This window comes from Eublepharis macularius, chromosome 5 (assembly GCF_028583425.1).
Source record: "Eublepharis macularius isolate TG4126 chromosome 5, MPM_Emac_v1.0, whole genome shotgun sequence".
NCBI lineage: Eukaryota > Metazoa > Chordata > Lepidosauria > Squamata > Eublepharidae > Eublepharis > Eublepharis macularius.
In genome coordinates this window covers 134,905,456-134,926,669 of record NC_072794.1, presented here as the reverse complement: position 1 = coordinate 134,926,669, position 21,214 = coordinate 134,905,456, and the positions used below count along the sequence as shown (strand labels likewise).

Sequence of the window (21,214 nt, the reverse complement as noted above, 5' to 3'; positions counted from 1 at the left end):
AGAACCAGCTAGAAGGACTAGTTTAAAAGTTGGCAACCCTGCAACCATACAGGCAAGTAATTTTCTTCCACTTAAGAAGATTTGCACTCTAGGGAACAATCTTAAGCAGCTCTCCTAAGAAGTAAGCTCCAATTTACTGTATGGGGCTTACTCCCAGGTAGGGCTGCCAGACCCCCGGTGGGGGCGGGGGATCCCTGCCCCCACCCTCCCACCTCCGCCCCCACCTACCTGGCCAGTGGGGGGTGTACCTTCAATGCGCACCCCCCTGCAGTGCTGCGCGCCCCCGCGCACAGCAGCAGCCAGGATCAGGCCTGTTTTGGCCTGGATCAGGGCCCCTGTGGAGCGTGGGAGCGTTCCTGCGCTCCACAAGGGTCCACAATGGACCCAATCCATGCCAAAATGGGCCCGATCCACTCCAAAACGGGCGCAGATCGGGCCCATTTTGGCACGGATTGGGCCCGTTGTGGGCCCCTGCAGAGCGCAGGAACACTTCCATGCTCCACAGGGGCCTTAAACGGGCCCAATCCATGCCAAAATGGACATGATCCGCACCGAAATGGGCGCGGATTGGGCCCGTTTTGGCATGGATTGGGCCCACAATGGGCCCGATCCGCGCCCAAACGGGCTGCGTGGTGACGTCACTAAGTGACGTCATTGTGCTTGCAGGCGCGCGCACAATGGTAAAAGCCAGGCCCCAATCTCCCGCTGGGAGATCAAGGGGGCCTGGCAACCCTACTCCCAGGAAAGCATTCATAGGATTGCAACCCTAGTTAAATATATTCTCTGGAAATTTCTAAATATGGTCATGGTTGAAATGGACAAGTTCTGTCCAAACTGGACTACAGGAAATTCCAAACTGGAGATAGGGAGATTTAAGCTCCTTTCCAATTTAAATATAGAGATAGAATTGGGATAATATCCTTACACAGCCAACCATGATTTATTGTAGTAGTGATATGTCAGTGTATTGGTGTTGGTCTTTAAAATATCACTGCAATCCTTTCATTTTAAAAACAAAAACCTGCAGCTTTCTAGTTAACAGTCCTGGGGGCGAAAATAGACTCATTGTATTGTCAAAAGGAGTAAAATAATGTACCCAAAGCAGTTGTCCCTGTAGATATGTTCTTTGCTTTTTAATAATTTGCCAGATTCTTCACTGCATTTCCCTTGTTCCATTATTTCAGGTGAGGGTCTGGCTCAGAATTTGCACAGCTAAAGGGCAAGGGTAGTACATATTAATGAAGTCAGTGGCATTTATAGCTCTAATAATATTTATGCACTGTCTGCTGAATGGTATTTGACAGGGCAAATATTTACACACAATATTGCTGACAGTCTCACTAACCAAGAACAGCATTATCTGAGGAAGAATCAATACTCTGCCTCTCACTCCAGAGTCCCAGTAGTGAATCCTAAACTATGCAGCTTGGAGGAAAAAGCCCGTCAAGATTTTCTTTTATCGGGTGAGTCTCTCTGAAGGGTATGTCTTTATGACCCAAATCACATGTGCATTGTAAAGCACAGGAAGCTTGAAATGCAAGTGTAAATCAGCTTGCCTGCACGGCCATCCTACAGTTCTGGAAGCTGGTACAAGCCCATTTGTTACAAGCTTTACTTTTTCTCATTATGCACAGAGATGCTGAGGGTGGAGGGGGGTGGGGACAAAATTCCAGGGTTTCTGGTCACTCTGAGTTTTCAAGGTAGCCAGGCAAGCCATGTAATTTATTTCCATGTGGTATTTGGGTAGGATCTGAGTTATATGGTACAGACTCAGAGAAAATCTTTGCCTAGGCGGTCTGAGCTACCTCTATGTAGCAGAGATGGGCACAAACCAGAAAAAAACCAAACCATGCGGTTCAAGGTTCATCACGTTTCATGAACCACGAACCATGAACTTCCACGAACCTGCCCTGGTTCATGAATTGGTTTGTTTTGGTTCATGAAAATGTCACTTCCGGGCCAGCAAATCACCACTTCCAGGTCAGCAGAAGGTCACTTCTGGGTCAGCAGAAGGTCTGCAGGAAGTCTATCCTCTGTTGCCTAGGAAACTGATTGATCAGCGCCAGGCTGTCTATAGTGATGCGCTGAAAAACGAACCAAACAAACCAGCCTAAAGTTCATGGTGGTTTGTCAGAAATGGGATCTGATGAACCGCTGGCTCACAAACCACAAACTGGCCTAGTTCATCATGAATTTTGATTTGTATTTTGGTTCGTGCCCATCTCTACTCTGTAGACCTGTATACCCTTACCAATAGCAGAAAAAGCAGGCACAGGCAATTTATTTATTTAAAACATTTTTATCTCTCCTGATCTCTTCAGATTCAAGGCAGTGAATAAGGCAGCAACCTAGGGGCTAGGACAGAAAAGGTAATACCCCAATTAACAATATTAGCAAAATTAAAACAGATTCAGAAGGCTCAAGATTTGAAAAAACTCACACAAATTAAGATGCACAGGGTCAACAAACTCACAGCCCAATCTGCTGAAAGAAACAATTCATCCTTCACCCAATGCTCTCTGGAGCAAGACTGCCTTACACGCCTTCCTAAATATAGCAAGGGAAGGCATCCTTCCTCTCTCACTCTGGCAGGCTGTTCCAGGTAGATATTTAACTTAACAGAGAAGTTCTGTGCTGGCTGTTACCAGCAGTAGATAGCAAGCAGAACCAACTCTGACAACTGTGCCAGCACAACAAGAACTGCTTGGCCCAAAGCTTTCAGTGGCAATAAATGACCAATGTAATCTCACCAGGTGCCTTTTCTTGCCCCATGCCTAAAGGAGGAGGCAGTGGTGAGCTTTGTTGGTGCAGATGGCCTGGTCTGAGCTACGTGGCTCCTGCAGTACTGACTACCAGTGCAACAGGTTCCCCTGAACTTGGCTAGCTTCTGGGCAATACACTTCCCAGCCCCCCATCCCACCCCTCAGGAGAATGGCACTTGTATCCAGTTCTGCCTATATTGTGCCCCATGTCCTGATGTGATTTGTGCTGGTTTTTTCTCTGCCAGCAGCCCGATCTCTGTCAGTTGCAATCCAACACTGTCGAATGATGGTGGGGGAAATGTGTAATGTGAAGTTGTTATGTGTAAGAAGAAGTCATACTATATGTCATGAATGGGGAAGAAAGACCTGAGTGAACAGAAGAGAGGGCTTCCTGTAGCAGGGAGTTCCAAAGCCTGGAGGCCACCCCTGAGAAAGTCCTGTCTAGCATATTCACCAACTTCACCTCATGCAGTGTTAGCATGCAGAGCAGGGCAGGGATCTTCAGTCAAAGGCAAGTACATAAAATTTATATGGATGCTGATGGTTGTCCAGGTATGCTGCTTTCAAACCTAGTCCTAAAAGCATATTATGGGTTGAAAAGATGAGAGATAAGCACCTTTTAATTCCATCATGAGCCAGATTTTATGAGCTAGTCTCTGGATCAAGAAAAATGGAGAAGTTGCTAACAATTATGGGCAAAGGAAAAGGAAGACGGCAGCAGACAAAAATGAAGGGGTCAGCACCTTGAAACAATCGGAACAAAAGAAGCCGACATGGGCACACTTTCGGCCACTGGGATGAATTGTATCACAGCATCACTATGGAAACAAAGCAAATGTCTTCAAAAAAGACACTACCAAGCATTTAACAAGCTGAGATCTGCGAATCTCTGGCACCTGCATGTGTATGTTTGATCTGTGAACAGTGAAGGGAAAAAGTTCAAGGACCAAAGTCTATTCCCAGCTTGACGATTCATCACTGTTATCTTATACAGCTAGCACCATTCTTGCTGTGTTTGAAAGTGGGTTTTGGCACTGATGATAAGGGAGTATGGAATGAAAAACAGCCTACAGGAACGCAAGTGACTCACATGCTCTGGAAATGTAGTAGGTTGCTCAACACTACTTTGTCTATTACATTTGAACTATGTAATGATAAGCTCTTGGTAAGAAAAACACAACCAATATGATGGGGTTTTATGCCTTGAGTACTCAGACTGGAATTATCAGGAAATTTCAGTAGCAACCTCATATGTACCAAGTGACCCTGCCAGGACATATTTGCTTACAAAGTTGTATCCCCCACCCCTTCAGAAAATGCTATCAAGGCAGCTTATGATATGACAGTATACCAGGCAGTTCACTACAACCATAAAGATGCAACCATAAAGATGCGAACAAACTGCAGTCAACCACAGCCCCTACAAAGGACTAAAATGATAGTCATTACTGGAATCCAGAATTAAAATGAAATTATAATACCAAATATTACATAATATCGCCTGTCCCAAATTCCCAAGTAGTTTTCGTTTGTGTTCTAAAGTTAAGAAAGGAAAGGGTTGAGTATAAATATCAGAACAGGAATTTCAAAGTTGCTGTGCTGTCACCATTAAAGACCCTGTTCTGCACAGCCATCTGTCAATCTTCTGAAGGCAACTGGGCCCAAAGCAGTTGTTGCTTCACCTGGCCATTCATACTTGCAGCATAGTTGTGCTATTTCATTTTGGTTAGCAAATAAGGAATGTATACTTTCAGCATAACAGCATTGACCACTTGTAATAAACTGAAATTTGCCACCTATAAAATGTCTTCAGTGCTAGCAATTATACTCCCTCCCTGAGCCCTACAATGCTGCTCAGCATCATAGTTTTTTTCTCTTTCTCTTTTAACTTTATGACTTTTCTTTGACTGGTGAGATACAACAATCCCCACTCCATAGGTTGTTTCAAGATGCCTTCCTGCCCCAAGTCTGGGCCTAAAATGAAGTGATATGCAGAATTTGCTTTGAGAAGCATACATGGTGCTATTTTTGTGCCTCTTACCACCACTTGTGTGTGTCTTTAACAGCAACAAAAGAGCACTGTATTTCATTTTGATTTTTAAGTGTGAAGAAGTCTCATTGGTGTGCAAGATTTCCACGCCTCCATCTCTACTTGTTTTCATCTTCTTTGTTGTTCCATAAGTGAAGGAGAACTGCCAGCTTTGAGTCCCAGAATTCTTCTAGTGAATCCTAAGCAGAGGGATCTTTCTTGCCTTTCCCTTTCTCCATCAGCCCCCAGTGAGCGAAGAAAAAGTGATGCTGGGGGCTGGCAAACCATATAGGCAAATAAGCAAATAACCGTAGGTGGCTGCAGCGAGGATGGGAGATGTGCAAAATTGCCCCTCCTGCCTCTTACGTTTGGAGTGTTTTGCTCTGTATGAAGGCTCCTTGTGTCAGAGGAAGGCTTCCTGTGCTGAAGGAATGCATTCATAGGCTGTCCTGTCCTGTTATTCTCAAGTGGCACTCCATATTCATTTATGGGGGCAATTCAACATGCCTTTTCAATTCTGCCCCCCTTTACTGGTGAAAGGGTCTTTTTGCATGAAGGAATGGAGCTCTAGCTCTTCTCTTCTTGCAGCCTTTTTGGAGGTAAAGAGGCCATTCATAGAATCATAGAATCATAGGGTTGGAAGAAACCTCTACGGTCATCTAGTCCAAATGCCTGCACAATGCAGAAAATTCACAACTACCCCCCCCCCCCGACTACCCCAGTGACCCCTCCTGCTCCATGCCCATTCAATCAAAAGATCATTTGGGTGGCAGCAACCAGACTCTAACAATGCAGATGAGAGCGCATATGTGTTTTGGATGTTCACCTCAGGATTGCAACAGCATGCTATTCTCTGCTGCTAGAGCCATTCTAGAGCAGCACAAGATATATACACATGTACAAACCTTGTCTGCTGTTCTTTGGCAGATTTCAGAGAGCAGTGAAGAGTAGTGTAGTGGGTCAAGAGCTTCTCTGACTATATTCTGTCTGCAGTTTCCTACTGAAAGAGTCCATACACATGGGACTTTGGAAATAAACTGGCAAATAATCAAAGAAGTAAGAAAAGCGAATCAGCTCAGTATCATTTTCTTAATTCCAGTAAGCTGATTTCTTGAAGATAAATCTGTTTTCTAATTCATTAATTTCATTCAGCTGTCTCTCTTGTGGGGAGACCTCTAAAGAGCTTGGCAAAGCCCTGACATTTTGGAGAGATGCAGACAAAGTATGTGAGCCACTCTTGCCATGTAAGATCAATACACCAAGCGTAGGGAGTACATGTAAATACATAAAGTTGCCCAGACCACTGCTCTGCTCTGTCAAGGGCAGTATTACCAACTCTGATTGGTTGTTGTTATCCAGGGTCTCAGATTTTTCATGTCACCTATGACTTGATCTTTTTATAAAAGGGGAGATACTGATTATTGAGCCAAGGATGTTCTGTATGCAAAGCAGATGCTCTACCTTTGAGCCACAGCCAATGAAATTTCTTGCCCTCTAATTATGGCAACTCATCTAACCTACCCATGTATTTTTACAGTTCAGCTCAAAACTGAGTCAATTTAAAGCAAAGCTGGTTTAAACTTCACCTGAGAAAATAGCCTAAATCTTGATCCTCTTTTAGTTTAAGAGAAAATGGATTGATAAACTATTGATGCCTTGGAGGAAAAAAAACCATATAGCCCAAGGTCATTATTTTCAAGCTTTCCTGATATCTAAATACTTAAGCTTAGAACTTTTGAAAGGACAGAAATATGTGGGTATTAATCTTAACATAAACTACCAAAGAGTAACAAAAACAGTTGCAATCTCCTTCAACAATGGATATGAAGAATGCCAGCAGGAATAAAGTTATCTCCACAAGTTTCTCTACTAAGTAGCCTAATTAGAATTATATAGTAGAGGTTGATTTGTGAGAAACAGTTTTTGATATGCAATTCTCTACCAGAGAACTAGGAGTTTGTCTCTTTGTGATAAAGACCCGAGTGACATTTTACAAATGCCAAAAAATGCAGCAATGCCCACAAAGGATTGGTCAGTATCCAGTACATTCATAGAACTGATATGTAAGCTATACTATTATATATGAAGGTCAGGCTCACAGGTGCCCAGGTGAGCAAATACTTCCATGTACTTTGGACTTTTCTCCCAAGTGCAAGTACACCACCCTTCCATTATATCACACAGAAGTGCTTTTGGAAGATTCAAAACATAATTTGTGATATAACAGGGAAGACTACCCGTTAAGGTAAAAAAATAATCTCACTAGTTTTATATGCAAGACCTTGAACTCTCTCAGGTAGGCTTAGGATCCTGGCTTAGATAATAATGATATGGATTCAAAGTATGTGAATTTGATACTGCCTTACGGCTCATCACAAATGATTTCCAGCATGTCCCTGACAACTCAACCGGTTGTCCTCCCTTTAATGAAGCTTTTCTGTTCTTACAGAGGAGCCTGTGTTTGTGTCCCTGCCTCTCAGTCTAAAGCCCTGCCCTCACATTGATTCCCACTATGTCAATTTCACTGCTATTCAGCTGGATCCAATAAATTAAGTCTGCGTGGCCCAGTGTTGCCTCGGACTGAACTACTTGTTAGTTTGAGGGTTTATAGAGTATAGATCTGTTTCCCTCACAGCCATGAACTTTGCTGACTCAAAGGAAAGTGATCTTTAACAGTCCCCCAGACAGGCGTATTTTTCCTGCCCAAGTGCACACAAATTGCAACCTACAACCAATTAAACATACAATTTCTCATTTCTCTCAGCAAACAAAATTTTAATTCCAAAATGTCGATAGAGAGTCCTTCGCTTTTATTTTTCCATATTGTCTGCAGCTCAAGTTGGTAATTTTGGAAGTCAATAAAGGGAAGGCAACTGAAGTGGTTAATTGAATGCTACCTACTTTCTTGAGGAAATGCATTGTATTTTACATACAGCAGGTTCTCCGAGACAGTGCAGACATAAACATGGTTCCATTATTACATTTACACTCCCCAATTCAATGCACCAAATATAGCCAGTGCCTTTTTTGCATGGCCACCAGTTGGCATGGCTACACAAATCTTTGATATCTCTAGGTGGACAGACAATAGTCAAATTACATTTTAATTAAAACAAGCCAATCTTGCTGAGGCAACCTGTACATGGTGTAGACATGCTATGGTGGTTTTCATTGCAAATGTTCAATTTTATGGTGTTTTATATCTTGTTAGCCACCTTACATATCAGGTACTCAGGACCTTGCTCAAACAGGGGAATATCTGACCAGAAAAACTGAAAAAGGACCGTTCCCACGTTCTGTGTTTCCTTGGAAGATGGGTAGAATATAAATATGAGGAATGAATGAATGAATCTCTCTTGCCTTGACCTATGTTTGTTTCGTTTCATTTATTTGATTTTTAGTTTGCCCTCCCCACAAGTGGGCTCAGGGCAAGTTACAACCATAACAGAAATACAAGTAATAAAACAATAAAATTACAAATCTCGAACGGGCATAACTTTCAGAATTAAAGATCTCAACAATATAGATTCCAGCATGCCAGGATAGGGCTGCTTCCCTGCCCACCAAACATAGAAAGGAGGGAGGTGCGAGCTGATATTGCATCATGTACATGGGGGGGGGGGCAGATCACTATGTAGATGATTATATAGCACCCCCCATTGGCAGGAGACCAGTAGGGAGGCTCATTTGATGGACCTAATGCCAGCCTCAACCATATGCCTGGTGGAACATCTCTGTCTTACAGGTCTGCTGAAAAGATACAAGATCTTGGTGGGCCCGAGTATCCTCTGACAGAGAGTTCCACCAGGTTGGGGGCCAGGACAGAAAATGCCAGGGCCCTGGTCGAGGCCAGTCGAGCCTCCCTGAGGCCAGGGACCAACAGTAGATGTTTAGCTGCTGATCTAAGCTCACTCTGGGGTACATACAGGGAGAGGCAGTCCCTCAAGTATGCTGGTCCCAGTCTATTTTGGGATTTACAAGTTAAAACCAAAATCTTGAATCTGATCTGGAACTCCACGGGGAGCTAGCGTAGCTGCTGCAAGATTGGAGTGACGTTTGCCCTGTATGGAGTACCCATTAGGATACGTGCAGCAACATTCTGGTCCCACTGTAGCTTCTGGGTCAGACCAAAGGGAAAACCCAGGGAGAGCAAGTTACAGTAATCCAATCTGGAGGTGACTGTTGCATGGATCACTGTTATTAGGTCATGGGTTGAGAGATAGGGGGCAAGTTGCCTGGCCTGCCAAAGACGGAAAAAAGCAGAGTGGGCAACTGTCACAACCTGGGCCTCCATCATGCCAAGACTCCTGACCAATGAGACAGGCACAAGTGGTGCCCCATCAAAGGCCTGGAGCTAGATCCTGGCCTTTGACGGGGGCGGGGGGGGGAGGCTCGACTCACTTTAGCCTAGGCTTTGACTTACTCTATGATCCTGCATTTCCCAAAGCAGAAAGCTTAACCCCCCCCCCCCGTTGCTCTTTCCCCCGTCTTTGGACTCTGCAAGCCTGTATAACCTTTGAGGCTGGGAACAGAGATATATATCCCCCAATACCTTATTGGTACTTTTGGGTGTATTCAAGTATCTGGATCACTATTTGGGATTCTCTGGAATAATGGTAACTGGGTTCTATATGTTTCTGGAAATATTTCAGAATATTTAGGGTTGGCATTTTAAGGTGGCCAGAGCCCCTCGGGTCCACTAATAACATGCAGCATAGGCTTAATTGTACAAACAGTAGGCACGTTCCAAAATGTGCCCCCCCCCCGGCAAGAGCCTGTCAGTAAGCAAGAAGGGCAAGTGAGTAGGAAAGCTCTCACAATACAACCCCGCATCCCAAGTTCCTACAGAGTTCTCTACACATTGCAGAGGGCTTTAGGGAGTAAAATATTTCAGATTCCCTGGTGATACAGTAGAAGTCTTGAGTCATTGCCTATCAGCTGTGCTCAAGTGGTTGAAAGCAAACAAATTGAAATTGAACCCAGACAACATGGAAGTGATGCTGGTTGGGAAGGTGGAAATATTGAAGGACACTGTACTTCTTGCTTTCAATGAGCCTCAGTTGACCCTGCAGGCTCAGTTAGAAGCCTAGAGGTTATACTGGATCCAGAACTACTGCAAGAGAAGCAAGTTAATAAAGCTGCAAAAAATGCATTCAGCAAACTCAATCTAGCTTGTAACATAGCCCTCTCTACCTTGACACAGCTGATCTGATCATCTTTGCTTGGTTACTGTAATACATCCTACATCTGTCTCCCCTAAAAGTCAACTGAGGGCCAAGCTACAAGTGACGAATGACACTTGAATGGCAAGTGGATTGAGTGGAGGGCAAGTGAACAGGGAGAAATACACTAGACGTTCAAGTGTTATTCGTCAGTTGCAGCTTGGCCCTCAGAGTCTGCAGAACATCTCAGCCTGACTAATATCAGGAGCTAGGCAGAGTACGCATGTTACTTCCATTCTGAAGTCACTCCATTGGCTGCCTATCAGTTACTGTGCTCAATTCAAGGTTTGGGCTATCATGTACAAGCCATTCATGGCATTGGTCTCAGTTCTATGGGACCACCTGTCTCCCTGTGCTCTTCCATGGCAGCTTTACTTATCTGAACAGTACCGTTTGCAAGTGCTACCCTGCAAATAGGCAAAATCAACTGCTCTCCATATACACACATTCTCTGTGGTGTCCCATATCTTATGAAATGGCCTGCCTGAGGAAGTCAAAAAAGCTCCCACTCTCCCAGCTTTCTGCAAACTGTGAAAACCGAATTATTCAAGAGGGCTTTTTTACACAGATAATAAGGCTGTGCTGTAAAGAAATGATTCAGAAAGATGCTTTGATAAATGGATAGCGACTGTAGACTACACTACTGTGTGCTGTCTTTTGCTATAATATGTTTCTAATGAGTACTTTCCACATCATTTAATCTGTCATGTCAAATTGCTTATGTTTTCTTTCAGCATTGTATCAACTCTTTATTGGATTTTCTGCTTGTTTTCATTTTCTGTCATCAGTTCTGTTCAGAACATTTATTGCATATCGCCAAAGGCCATCACAATCAATCAAATAAAACTAAGTAAAACACATAAGCAAAACATGAACACCAAACAATAAAACTATGATGTTAAAAACATATAAACATTACTTAAAACCCTATACCCTATTGTATTGTCTATCTGAATGTCCTAGCCATTGATCATGTTGATTTATACTGTACCTTGAGTCTCATTAAGAAAGGCAGACTATAAGCAGAAGCAGCAGCAGCAGCAGTAGCAACAATAACAACAAAATCCTTTTGAATTGTCTTGGATCTTCTAGGGTACATAGTACCAGGGTTAAAGATCAGAGATCCTTTCTATGACTCCTCTGCGCTTCATTTGGGATATGGAAAGAGATCCCTTATGCACCAGCAATATACAGTAGACCTTTGCCATTTGTAGAGGATCCACCCCCAGAATCACCACAAATAGCAAAACATGCAAATACTGGCAGGCAGGGATAGATCTGCAGCTTCCCAGTGAAAAAAACCCACATTTCTTTCAAGATTTAATGATGCAGTGATTATGATGATGGCGCAGTGGGAACAGAATCAGGATGGAGACTGCCTAATGTGATCGGACTGTGGATTGTGAATAAATGAAATCGCGAGTCATGAATCTTTGAATGGCAGGAGCCTACTGTCTGCAAACTTGCCTTTGGAAAGAGAAAACTCTGTGGGCCTGTAGCACTGTGTAGCTAGTATTCATCAGCCCCATTTAGTATACTTAAGCTAATGATGGATTTCTGTGGAGCTACTGCATCCAAATATATGCTGAATATAAAGTGAGCTTGTTTTTTTTTTTAAAAAACCTTCTCAGTGTGAATAGAAGCATCACTTTTAAAACAATTCCATGATCCTGCAGCAGAAGACACATGGAGAAAGAGCTTTTAAGCAAAGTACAATGTGGATTCCCCCAGCCTTTCCAGAACTGTGCTGTTATCCTTTTGCACATAACATAGACCAATTCTTAGGGGGCATTACTGATGTGACAGATTCTTTCCAGTTTCAAATGTGAAGCTGAAGCCCAGCTAGAGCTGCATGGCAGAAGCAGCACATTCAGCTTCCTAATGATTTCATCTACAGGGATATTAGTCTGATCCCATAGAGTTAATATAATTCAGCATTATTATATGGATTGGCAGACTATCACCTGCAGCAGCTTGCTTTCTCGTCCCAGAGACCAAAAAAAAAAAAAATCCCCAGCATTTTCACAGAACAGTGTACCTAAATATAGACACACGGGAAGATGAAACATGTTGGCTAAATGTGCAGGCCAGTTGTGAGGGGCCCTTTGGCACCAAAGATGAAAATGACATCTTGCTAGAGTGATACATTTATGGTGTGATTTATTATTTATAAAGTGCCTAACAATACCAAGTGTTGTGCAAAAATTAAAAATGAAAGACAAGCAGTTCTAACTCATGGCTCCAGTGGGCTGACACAAGGCAGTGTAATTGTGAGGATTTAATCGGCACCCTAAGGGTGCCACCAGCTCCAGTGGACCACAGGCTGTGTGCTGCAAGTAGGGACTTGCACTGGAGAACTGAGGTATAGGGTTGATGTGATTGCTGATACAGCTACATGGTGACTCTCCGAACATGGGCTGGGACAATAACAGAGGATCTGCTTGCATATCCCTCCCAGTATCTGCACTGACTATCTACATTCTGTAACTTACACTTTCCTACCAGCAAGTAGACATTCACAAAGTTCCATGATTTCAAAGGTATGAACTACAGTGCACCAAAGCAACAGGAGGAAGTGAAGCCATGCCCAGAGATGCCTTGTCCTATTCAGGGCTTTTTTTCTGGGAAAAGAGGTGGTGGAACTCAGTGGGTTGCCCTTGGAGAAAATGGTCACATGGCTGGTGACCCCGCCCCCTGATCTCCAGACAGAGAGGAGTTTAGATTGCCCTCCGTGCCGCTCAGCGGTGTGGAGGGCAATCTAAACTCCCCTCTGTCTGGAGATCAGGGGGCGGGGCTACCAGCCATGTGACCATTTTCAAGAGGTTCCGGAACTCCGTTCCACTGCGTTCCTGCTGAAAAAAAAACCCTGGTCCTATTAGCAACAATCCTTTTGCACAGCAGCATCTTTGTTGTTCCTATTGAAATCCATGATGAGGAGCAGCAATGTAAAGGCAAGTAAAGCATAAACAAGACAGCAGTGATCCAATGGCTGATTGTGCCTCTATTCTTTACAGCAATTGAATTTGATGCTGATAAAGAACAGTGAAGGATTTTCAGCTGCAACAGGGTATGCTGAATATAGTATCTGATCTATGGACTTCCTTCCAGTTTATCAAGGGAACAAAACTGTGCAGTAAAAGGATGCTTAAAGAATAAAACAAGTGCTTTCCCTCTAACTTCTGTGCTCTCTCATCTCCCCAGCCTTCATCATTTTGCCTTCCTCATTGTGTACTTCTCAGTATTATAAGAGATTTTCCTCCTGTTCTATTGATATTATGCACCCTTAACAATAACTGTCCTGAGAGTCAATATCCTATAACTGGCCATTTTCTTTGAACAGTTTGTATGTTTTTAAATGTTCTGCAATATCACAACGGCCAGGTCATGGATGTTTGCAGATGACAAGCAGGTAATCCTACAATTTCCACTTTAAATAAGTAAAGTTGGGAAAGAGATTCCTTCAAATTGCCTTAAAGTAAAGCACGCATATGCAGCAATCACTTTGGATGTTGGCCACATCGGTACTTTTCACAATAAACAGGTAAATTGTGAAGGACAGGAGGCAAGCTCTTAATTGTTTGGAGAAGCCTGACTGCCCATGAGTCTCTGGGGTGTTATTTACTGAATATGTACATCTGCCATCCACAGTTACTATGTTTACTGTGGGAAACATGATCAGTAAACAGAGTGTGAAGAAGCCCTGCACTGGCCTCAATGTCTGTGGAATGCTGGAAATGCTCAAAGCATTGGAGGATCATTCCTGTAAGGAAAGGCTAAAGAATCTGAAACTTTTCAGCTCAGAAAAAAAATACTACCTGGGATGAGACAGAGAGTTTGCAGGGCCAGCTCTAAGGCCTAGGGTGTTTGGGCAAGTTAACAAATACACATTAAACATAGCATGGAGGGGGGAAAGCCACAACTTTTTTACAGCGATAGGAACATTGGCACAGCATAGGGCATGGATCCCTGCATTGGCTGACCCACCTACCAACCAATGACCCCTCACCCTTCAGCCCACCTGCTGAAAGGGAAACCATGGGATGACAGTTGGTGAGAGCCACAAAGGACAGCAGCCTCTGCGTTGTTCCCCCGTCACCTGGAGGCAGGTGTGCTCTGGCAGCCCCCAAGATGGTTTTGCCACTGCCCACACCTGGTCTAAGATCCCTTATAGGGATCCCCATCTATGGGGAAACTGTAGCAGAACCACAAGTGACAAAAGGCACAGATTGGACACTTGTCAGCTTCCCTCAAGTTTTGATGGGAAATGTAGGCATCCTAGTCTTGCAGCTTGGCTCTCTGACTGCTGCCCAATGGACTTTTCAACTGTCACTTGTCCAACATTCCGCCAAGCTGCCTACATTTCCCATCAAAACCTGAGGGAAGCTGACAAGTGTCCAATCTGTGCCTTTTGTCACTTGTGGTTCTGCTGTATGTGCAGGTCCTGTTACCCCGCAAGGGGATCCATGCCCAATGCCAAAACAGTCAGACAACCCAAAATATAAAGACTGTATTCCAACAAGTTGAAAACCCCCTATTGCCTTAAAGTTGTGACGATAAATGTAATACAACTAATAAACTAGAATATTTATGCAAAGCTTACATTTTCAAATATAAATAACAGCAATAACAAGCCTGTATCAAAACTGTAAAAAAATGCAGAGGGTGGGAGGGCTCGCTGTTGAGAGCCCAACTGCCATTAAACTGGCTAGCTCTCCCCTATATAAAGGGAGGGCGGACCTGAGAGAAAACATTTTCTCTCAGGATGAGGATGAAGTCCCCGCCCTCTCTCATCCAGGCAGCCACCCCGATTGGCTGGCTGGGTTCTTTAAATCACACAGCTCTCTGCTCAGCCTTGGAAGCTGTGTTGGAGATGTTGGCTAGGAGCCATACTGCACCCTCCCTTGCTAGCAGCCCGTTAACTCTGGCCCTGTTGAGTTTGGAGCCAGTAGCTTTATAAAGTGCTGCATGGTTTGGAGAAAGTGTATAGAAAAAGAACTTTTCTCCCTCTCCCCAAATCAGGGGGCAATGAAGGTAATGGGCAGTAGATCCAAGACAGACAAAAATGTACACTCAATGCATAATTCACTTGTGGAATTCACTGCCACAGGATGTAGAGATGGACTATTAGATAGATGGTTTTAAAAGGGAATAGGAAAGTTCAGGTCCATCAAGGGCTACTAGCCTTAACAGCTAAATAGAATCTCTGTGTTCTGAGAGGGCAGGGACAAGGAAATACCATAGCCTCTTATGTTCATCATGCAAGACTCACAGTGCAGCTGATTGGCTGCGGTGGGAAACTAGATGGACTATTAAAATTTCCATGAATAGATGTACAAAGGTTCGATCAAACTTTCCCTCTAGTATGCAATGTGTATTTTGTCTAGAGTTATGCCTATGTACATATTTCCCAATTATGGTACAATTGTAGTTTATGCATGTTCAGAAATTACTTTTCAGCAATTAGATAAGGAATTGCCTTTAACAAATAAGTAGTTCTTCTGTGTGTTTTATGGGAAAGAACAATATCTAAAGTGGGGGAAATGACTGAATATAAACAAAGAATAGATTACTTATTTTTAGGAAAGTCTTCTTTCAAAGGTGTTCTAGTTTGAAAGGCTGGCTTGCTCCATGAGTGAAAGTACTCCGTGGGTGTGCTGGTAAGAAAAAAGCTGAAGTAGTATCTCCCTTCTTCTGCTCCAAGCCTTCCGAGAGAGACAGCATCCATAAAACTTTTAAGTTACTTTTACCCCTGCTTTGCTCAATATCAAAGGAAGAGTTGTTGGACACATGTAAATATAATGTTAGTATCACTATCTAACATGGGGATGAGAGTGCATTGTACTCCAGGGAGTCAGGTTAAACCTGATATAGCCTACTGCATCTTCCATCTCTGGCTGGAAAAAAAATGGATAAAAATGTTTTTTTTCTCTGTTGCAAATCGATAACTGGAGTAGATAGAACTGGAGTAGATCAGAGAAGGAAGGAGGCAAGGAAAACTGTGCTTAGGGGGCTTCCCTTGTAAAGCTTTAAAGTTGTGTCATGAAAGTTTTGTTTTTAGGACTGGATGCTTGTCTTCAAGTATATTTTTTTTAACCCTTTGGAGTTTTAGGCATTCCATTGGGATTATGGTAAGGTGCTTAAAGAGATTAAGGAGCTATTTAAAGAAGGGGCAGACAATCCCTCCAGCCTGTGGAATAGAGTCCTCCTCTACCAGGAGGTCTGAGGACTGACATAGGCTTAGAAGGGGGTAACCCTGCTTAGATTTGCACTGCCAACATCTGGCTTACAGCAATACCTGATATACAGCAGCATGTAATGAAGGCTCAGTTATCCAGTGTGGCTAGGAATGAGACAGAGTCGACAGCTGCCTGGCTTGCTTCAAATAACCCTGTTTCAACTGTGTCATGATGAGAGCTGAGCCCCTGGGTCTTTATTTTGGCACTGGTTTCCCTTTCCGCCTGCTGAATTTTACCCATTGTAACAAAAATATTTTTCAAATTGAGTATTGCATCATTGGCGTATCATTTGCAGAAAACTGGCACAAAAGGAAAAAATAATCATTGGCACTGTCAAAAATTAGGCATATCCAAATGGATGACAGTGGCAACATACACACTGTCAGCAAAATGAAGACTGGCTCATCCCTAGCTCAAAAGCAATTTTGGGAGCGGGTGGTTTGCATCGGAGGACAGGCAGTGCTTAACCAGACACACTCAGAAGGACAAGCACTACGCTTCAGAAATCTAGTTTCATTTAAAGTCTGCTGTGAAACTAGTTTTGTATGCTGCAAGACCTTCTGCATACCTACTTAGAAGTAAGTTCCCTTGTGTTTGCAAGGGCATTACTGCCAGGCAAAAGTGCCAGGACTGCATCTTTATTCATTGAAAATATCCACTCCACCATCGAGCTTGTAAGATCTGCAAAACAAATAGCACAATTTTCCTGAAAGAATAGCCTCAAAACAGTAAGGGTGTGGGGGGAACCCACACAACCAGTTAAAGCCAACAGTATTCCATAATCCAAAAACATAATCTTAAAAACAGCAGCCAAATTCTCTATCCAGCATGAAAACAGCAGTGTGTTCAATTATCCCCAAATGCATGGTGAAAAAGAAATCTATTCACTAGTTTCCTAAATGTGCCAACTGGAGACAAGACCTGCTGGGAGAATTGTTCCACAAGAATTTGCACTAGCCTGGACGATGCTACAGAAGTCAGCCTTCATTATGCAGCTCATCTACCTTGAAATCCCCACTAGCTCACAACTTGAAACCCACTTCTGAAGAGGACTTGAAACGATAAACTCCAGTGCACACTTGGAGCGCCGTACAACTAGCAATCAGAAAGTGATTTTCATGTGAAATTAAGAAGCAAGCTATGAGTTAAGCTATAATAAAGTCCTAGTGGCCCCTTCTCAGCTGCAAAACAGCCTTGGAAGGAAGAGGTGATTTGCATCAGGGAAGTACTTAACCCTCCCCCTGGCAGTAATTGCCCCCCCCCCCCCGCCCCATGCTCATTAATCCTTTTTGTCTTACTTCTGAAGGATTCTATCCTTAGTTGGATCAGGGAGACTCAAATTCAAATCCTCATTCAGCCATTCAATTCACTGGGTAGGCAACCTTTTTCGAATTGCATTTTTGCACTTTAACCTATTCTGAGAATAAAGAGAAGCAGAGAGATATGTACGCTACTCAGTGCTCCTTGGAGGAAAGGCAGAATAAATATGAGATACAGAGAGTAAACCAACCATATATATTTTAACAAATTTGGCACTAGAATCCTCCAAGTGTAAGAGTAGCTGTGGGGATGGGCTGAGGGGCTAAGTTTTGGAGGGAAATGGCTGGCAGGGAAGAGATTAAACACTCCCTTGTCTCTCAGCCCTTCCTCTGTGTGAATTCCCCTCTCCCAAGGACCTTTGCAACTGAGAAAGGGATGTTGGGGCTTCATAGAATATAACTGCAACATATGTAGTTCTCCTCTCAGGCTCAAATAGTATGGTGCTATTTTGGTAGCACATCAGCAGTTCTGCTCTTGGATTTTTAAAAAATTTGCTGAGGAGAGGGAGGACAATTTCTGCCAATTCCTCCCTCCTGCTGCAGACTCCTTGGCTGTTCCCACACGGCTTACCTGAACATGGAACGCTGCGCAGCATGCCGAAAAAAACGCGGAAGATCACGTTTTCTCTTGTGAGTTTCTCTCGCAACATCACGCAAAACTCGCGATAGAAAACGCGATCTTCCACATTTTTTTCGGCAGGCTGCTCAGCGTTCCGTGTTCAGGTAAGCCGTGTGGGAATGGCCCCAGTCCACCCGCATTGTTCCTTCTGGTCCACTGAACTAAAGAAGTATTGTTTGGTGGAAAGGAGAAGGCTGAAGTAAAAAGGAGAAGCTGGGGCAGTTTTCTTTCTCTAGTGCAACTTTGGCCACACAGCTTCGGATCCAAGCCACTGTGTTTATATACCAGATTGATTGCAGTATACACTAATGTGCAGCTGCTAGCACATATAATCTCTATGAGCTGTGTCTTACAAGCTTAAAAAGCTGAACGCTAGCTGCCAATTGGCTTCCAGGGAACAATTCTAAGTGCAGTTATGACTCACCATGTTCTCTACTAGGGACAGGCAGCATTTTGGCATGTGATTCCTAGAGCTACTCTTTGTCACTTCCGGGTAGTGCCAGAGACATCACTGATTTTTATTTTATTTTTTCTATCATCACTGCTCAAAGTGGTGGTGGGCAATGGACCTTGCTGGCATGAGGCCTCCTGCCATACTGGGAGGCCTGGCAAGCCTAACGAGCCAATTCCTTTCTGCTCTAGCTTGGTACAGATGATCCCACATATGTTGACTCAGAACATCAGTTAAGAGGGAGGGAGAGTGCACATGGCCACTTCTTTCATGCAATCACCCTTACAGATGACCAGGCAATTGTATGTTAGGGCTGCCAGTCCCCCAATTGGGGGCGGGGAATTCTGTACTACCAGCCTCCACCCCCTGCCACCATTGACCTGGCCAGCAGAGGGAAAAGTCTAGGAACTCACTGCAATCCAGAGCTTTCCTTGTCATGGAACAACAAAGAAAGTGAAGGCGCCTGAGCAGGGCTATTTTGCTTAAAATTGTCTATGTGCACACAAGATAAGGACTCCTTCCCACCCGTCCCCATCCAGGGGTGGCGCCAGGGTTTCTGGTGCCCGTGGCCATGCCCCCGGACTGCGTGATGACATCACTGCATGATGATGTCATCATGCAGCAAGCCGGGCCTATTGGCCGGTGGGTGGCTGGGGCAGCGTGCAGAGGCTGCCTGCTCTCTACACACCACCCGGATGCCTGCTGTGCCTGGCCCGTGGCTGCTGCGCCTGGCCAGGGGCGTGTGGTGGCGGTGGTGGCAGCGGCGGTGTGGGGCTGGCCAGCTGCAGCAGCTGCGAGCCAGGCACGCCAGCTCTGTGGCATGTGCCTCCGCCCCGCACCCCTCCGGTGCCCCCTCCGGTGCCCCAGTGCCCACGGCGCCCACCTCACCGCATCAATGGTGGCCCTGTCTCTGTCCCCGTCTCCTGATTTTAAGGCCAGGGGCCTGGCAATCCTATCACATGTGCTCTCCCCCCTGGGGCTGTCATCTGTAACAGGCTATTGACTGCTTGTGAAGAAAGAAAAGAGGGAATAGTTAGGGTTGTAGTTGGCCAGACACACTAGAAGCAGGATGGGCCCCAATGGTGCTGCCAGCATTTCAGGGCAGCACCATTGGGCAGCACTTGGACTTGGCCAGTAGCTGCAGAAGTCTTAGAGAGAATGACTGGAACAGGCTATGCTTATTATCAGCCCCACAAAGTACCTTGTGGGCTGAGCACTATGGTCTGAGGTGCTAGAGAAGGTTGACTGCTGCTTTATTGTCTTGGAGCAATAAAATTGAAGGAACGCTTCATGCCCTATGAGCCTGCACTCCAATTAAAGTTTTCATAAAAGGCCCTTCTCTGAGTGCCCCCATTTTCACAGGACTTTTGTGGAAAGGTGCCAAAGCTCTAGAAGAAGCTCAGCAGGTACCAAATCTACCAATTTGTAGGTGTTTGTTGAAGAGATTCTCCCAGGCCTTTTAGATCCCCCTCCCTAAAGGGGTTACTTTATCAGATATCCTCTTTTTATTCCATGGTTCTTTTTATAGGCTTTTCCTTTATGTTGGCTGTTTCAATGGCCCTTGAGTTTGCATCTGTTGCTGTTTTAAATTGTATTTTTCTCTGCTTGCTGGTTTTATTTTTTTACTGTTTTTAGAATTTGTGTTGTTGTAAGCTGCCTTGCTTATATTGATATGAAAAGACGGGGTGCAAATACTTCATATGAAGAAACACCTGTATTTCTTACAGGAAGCTATTTACGCCTCGAAATTTCTAGAATTTCAGGAGAATGGCTTCCTTCACATCTTGTATTTCAGCAGGAAGCACTGAAGGAAATCTGTTAAAAATTGTACAGACATTATTATAGTGTAGTTGCTGGGCAGCATCATGTATCTGGCTTTCAACATTCATATTTTCTCCCCAATAATACAGGTAGGTTTTTTCCTTGCCATTAACCCCCCTTCTCCACACATCGATGCTGTCCAAATTACGGCACATCAGAGAACGACAGCTCACACAAGTGACTTCTTCAGCTGTATATTTTGCTTGCAATGTGCTTTCAAAATTGCTCTCTCTCTCTCTCCCTTTGAGATGATTTAAGCCTATATAGAATGGATATGCAAAGAGTCATTTATATGGAATGGCAAGCATGTCATACACAATGCAACAGAGAGGGAAGGAATGTGTTTCATTAAAGATCTTCAAGACTGCAACTCACAATAGCAGATAAATGATCCAAAGCTGTTAACAACTTCTCAAGTGTGTTGCTGGCACAAAACAAATGAAACTGGGAGGAGGAAAGAGAGTGATCATTAAATGTGTTTCTGAGAGAAGGTCACATATTCTTTAGCTTGTAATTTTTCTGAGAGCAAATTTTGCACAAATTCGACAGGATTTTTCTTGAAGCGCTTTTTAAAAAATGGAGCGCATAATTTTCAGATTCGTTCTTGTTTATTATATTTGCGTTGTAGATATCATACCACCTCCAACTTCTTGAGATCCAAGGTACAATTTCTCATTTGATTGCACTTCTTTCCTCTAAAGCTGACCTTGTATGGCTTGAGGCTTAACTAACTGAGTATAAGGAGAGCATGAAAA

At 43.9% G+C, this 21,214-nt stretch overlaps 1 protein-coding gene across 6 annotated transcripts in view; it reads right to left on the bottom strand.

Annotated features, from left to right (window-relative positions):
• RALY (RALY heterogeneous nuclear ribonucleoprotein) overlaps nucleotides 1-21,214 on the bottom strand; it is a 355,194-nt gene that overhangs the window by 170,536 nt on the left and 163,444 nt on the right. The window lies entirely within an intron of this gene.